Below are 4574 nucleotides of genomic sequence, written 5' to 3' on the forward strand. Positions count from 1 at the left end.
GTTTTAAAATATTGTTTATATTTATTTTGCTCTAAGACCTTAATTTTTGTGCCTGTCTTATAACGAAGTAATCTATAGAGTACTTAAAACAGTGTATAGCCTTGTAAGCCGTTAATTCAGATTACCTATTTAAAAATGTACATGGCATTTATTTTTTACATATCTACATATATATTGACAGAGGATTCATATACAAAAAAATTTTATTTTACTGAGGGATGAACATTAAAAACTTTTTTTGGCTGCACTTGTGGCATGTGGAAGTTCCTGGGCTGGGGATCAAACCCTCACCAGAGCAGTGATCTGAGCCACAGCAGTGACAATGCTAGATCTTTAACTGCTAGGCCACAAGGAAACTCCTAAAAACATTTCTTTATATTCTGGGCTATAAGCTCCTTGAAGGGCAAAAACTACTTCTCAACTGTCTTTCATTTTACAAAAGGCATTAAAAACACAACGAACTAGAGGTCACCCTAGCTTTCTGTGATGTGTAAACCAGCTTTCTAGGTTTATATGGAAGGCAAATGTAGGTCTCAACAGAGAACAGCTTCAGAAGTGAGAAAGAGGTGTTCCCACAGTGGCACAGTGGGTTAAGAATCTGTCATAGCTCAGGTGGCTGTGGAGGCTTGGGTTTGTTCTCAGCCAGGCACAGTGGGTTAAAGGATCTGGCTTGTATAACTGGAATCTAATATCCAGCACAAATGAACATCTCCTCAGAAAAGAAAATCATGGACTTGGAGAAGAGACTTGTGGCTGCCTGATGGGAGGGGGAGGGAGTGGGAGGGATCGGGAGCTTGGGCTTATCAGACACAACTTAGAATAGATTTACAAGGAGATCCTGCTGAATAGCATTGAGAACTTTGTCTAGATACTCATGTTGCAACAGAAGAAAGGCTGGGGGAAAAATGTAATTGTAATGTATACATGTAAGAATAACCTGACCCCCTTGCTGTACAGTGGGAAAATAGAAAAAATTATTTAAAAAAAAAAAAAAAAGGCATCTGGCTTGGACTCAATTCCTGGCCCGGAAACTTCTGTATGCTATGGGTGCAGCCATAAAAATGAATAAATAAATAAACAAACAGGAGTTTGCTTGGTGGTGCAGTGGTTGACGAATCCGACTAGGAACCATGAGGTTGCAGGTTTGATTCCTGGCCTTGCTCAGTGGGTTAAGGATCCGGCATTGCCGTGAGCTGTGGTGTAGTTTGCAGACGAAGCTCGGATCCTGCGTTGCTGTGGCTCTGGCGTAGGCTGGCGGCTACAGCTCTGATTTGACCCCTAGCCCGGGAACCTCCATATGCCGAGGGACTGGTCCTGGAAAGGACAGAATGATAGAAAAAACAAACAAACGAACAAACAAATATTTGTATTTAAATTATATATCAAAAAAAAAAAAAAAAAAGGAGTTCCCATTGTGGTGCAGTGGAAACAAATCCGACTAGTATCCATGAGGTTGTGGGTTTGGTCCCTGGCTTCACTCAGGGATCTGGCGTTGCCATGAGCTGTGGTGTAGGTCTCAGACATGGCTCAGGTCCTGTGTTGCTGTGGCTGTGCCTGTGGCCAGCAGCTACAGCTCCAATTCCACTTCTAGCCCGGGAACTTCCATATGCCTCAGTTGTGGCCCTAAAACAAACAAACAAAAAAATATAAGTACTTTTGTGAAGTGTGAATATTGTTGCTTGAAAAAAAAAAGGTGGGAGTTCCTGCTGTGGCTCAACAGTAACGAATCTGACTAAAGTGCGTGAGGACTTGGGTTCGATCTCTGGCTCTCATCAGTGGGTTAAGGATCTATTGTTGCTGTGAGCTGCGGCATAGATCACAGACACAGCTCAGATCCTTTGTTGCTGTGGCTGTGGTGTAGGCTGACAGCTGCAGCTCTGGTTCGACCCCTAGCCTGGGAACTTCCGTATGCTGTGGGTGAGGCCCTAAAAAAGAAAAAAGAAGAAAAAAAATGTTTGCATTTTCACTCTTAAATTTAGATCTTTCATCCATTTTTAGTTAATTTGTGCGTGTGGTGTGTCGAAAGTTTAGAAATAGCAGAAGTAAAACCAATGAATCACCAAAGTAGAAATTATTATAAGTTTATTGTGCACACACCAAAAAAGACAGTTCTTGAACTGGGAACACTCAAACCAAACATGGAATGAGGCTCAGAGGTATGTTATTATAAAGCAGCTTATATAGTAAGGAGGCAGTGACTGTTTTTTTTTTTCCACAGTGATTGCTTATAATACTAGAATTTTCTTAAATGGTTAAGGGATTGGTTATTGGTTACTTCATGTCAGTTTAGGGGAAGAGTCTGAGTTTCCTGAAAGCATAACCAAGAAGTGCTCCAGGTCAAGTTAGTTTTGCTTATCTTGCAAAATAAGCTAAATTAAGCTTTGCTTACATGACTAAACAAGTTTTGTCTGCCCAGAGAATTTTCAAGTATGGTCTCCATTTGTGTTTGATTTTAACAGGTGTAAGGTAAAGGTCCAACTTCGTGTTTTGTAGGTGGATATCTAGTTTTCCCAGCACCTTTTTTTTTTTTTTTTTAAGGGCACACCCATGGTGTACAGAAGTTCCTGGGCTAGGGGTTGAATTGGAGTCGCAGCTGCCAGCCTACATCATAGCCACAGCAACACTGAATCCTTAACCCACAGATCAAGGCCCGGGATCAAACTCACATCCTCATGGATACTAGTCAGGTTTGTATGTGGAGCCGCAAAGCACATTCCTCATACAATTTTTTTTTTCCTTTTGGTCTTTTTAGGGCTGCACCCATGGCATATGGAGGTTCCCAGGCTAGGGGTCGAATAGGATCTGTAGCCACTGACCTACACCTCAGCCACAGCAATGCCACATCTGTAGCCTACACCACAGCTCACGACGACATCAAATGCTTAACCCACTGAGCAAGGCCAGGGATCGCATCTGTGTCCTTATGGATGCTAGTCATATTTGTTTCCACGAAGCCACAATGGGAACTCCTCTCATATAAATTTTAAGATGAGTTTTTCCATCTCTGCAAAAAGCATCATTGGGATTTTGATATGGATTGCATTGAGTCTGTATATTGTTTTGGGTTGTATCGTTATCCTAATGATAGTAAGTTTTTCAGTCTGGGAACATGGGATGTTTTTCCATTTTTTTAGGGATTCATTAATTTCTTTCAGCAGTGTTTTGTAGTTTTCAATGTACAAGTCTTTTGCTTTCTTTAATTTTTTTTTCTTCTTAGGGCTGCACCTGCAGCATATGGAAGTTCCCAGGCTAGGGGTAGAACTGGGGCTGCAGCTGCAGGCCACAACCATAGCCACAGCAATGCCAGATTCTAGCCACATCTGTGACCTACACCCCAGTTCACAGGAACACCAGATTCTTAACTAATTGAGCAAGGCCAGGGATCGAATCCATGCCCTCATGCGTACTAGTAGGTTTTGTTACTGCTGAGCCGCAATAGGAACTCCATAACTAATATTTTGTGTGTGTCGATTTTGTATCCAACAACTTTGCTGTTCGCTTATTAGCTCTAATAATTTTTTGACGTGAATTCTTTACATATAAGATCATGCCATCTATGAGCAGAGGTAATTTTACCTGTCTACTTTTTTTTTTTTAAAGTGGCTGTACCATGGAATATGGATGTTCCTGGGCCAGGGATGGAATCTGAGCCTCAGCTGCAGCAATGCCAGGTTGTTTAACCCACTGGACCTCATGGAAATTTCCTGTTGCATAGAGGTTTTGATTACTGATCGAATCTATTTGTTATAGATTTATTCAGATTTTCTATTTCTTCTTGAATTCATTTTAGTAGGAATTTCTTTCTAGAAAATTTCCCGTTTCATCTAGATTATCCATTTTGTTGGTGTTGTTTTGTTAGCTAGTGTTCATATTATTCTTTCATAATCCTTTTTATTTCTGTATATTAGGTAGTAAGGTCATTTCTTTCATTCATCTTTTTTTTTTTTTTTTTGGTCTTTTTGTCTTTTCAGCGTCGCACCTGTGGCATATGGAGGTTCCCAGGCTAGGGGTCCAATCGGAGCTACAGCTGCTGGTCTACACCACAGCCACAGCAACACCAGATCTGAGCCACGTCTGCAACCTACACCACAGCTCACGGCAACACAGGATCCTCAACCCACTGAGCGAGGCCAGGGAGTGAACCCTCAATCTCATGGTTTCTAGTAGGATTCGTTTCTGCTGTGACACGACGGGAACTCCCCCTTCTTTCATTTCTTATTTTAGTGATTTGAGTCTTTTCTTCTTTGCTGATTTTCTATTAATGATTTTTTTTTTTTCCTTTTTTGGCCACCATGTGGCATATGGAGTTCCTGGGCCAGGAATCAGATCTGTGCCTTGGTGGCGACCTAAGCCACAACTACAGCAATGCTGGATCCTTAACCCACTGTGCTGGGCTGGGGAATCGAACCTGCATCCCAGTGCTCCCTCTGGAGCATTGCCCACCCCAGTGCGCCACAGCAGGAACTCCAGTTTTCACTTTTCTGTGCCGTTCCAAGTCCTGATCACTTGTTCACACTCAACTCCAATCCCCATATTCATGAGCTTTTCTTTTTTTCTTTCTTTTTTTTTGGTCT

Source organism: Phacochoerus africanus, chromosome 3, assembly GCF_016906955.1.
Source record: "Phacochoerus africanus isolate WHEZ1 chromosome 3, ROS_Pafr_v1, whole genome shotgun sequence".
Classification (NCBI taxonomy): Eukaryota; Metazoa; Chordata; class Mammalia; order Artiodactyla; family Suidae; genus Phacochoerus; species Phacochoerus africanus.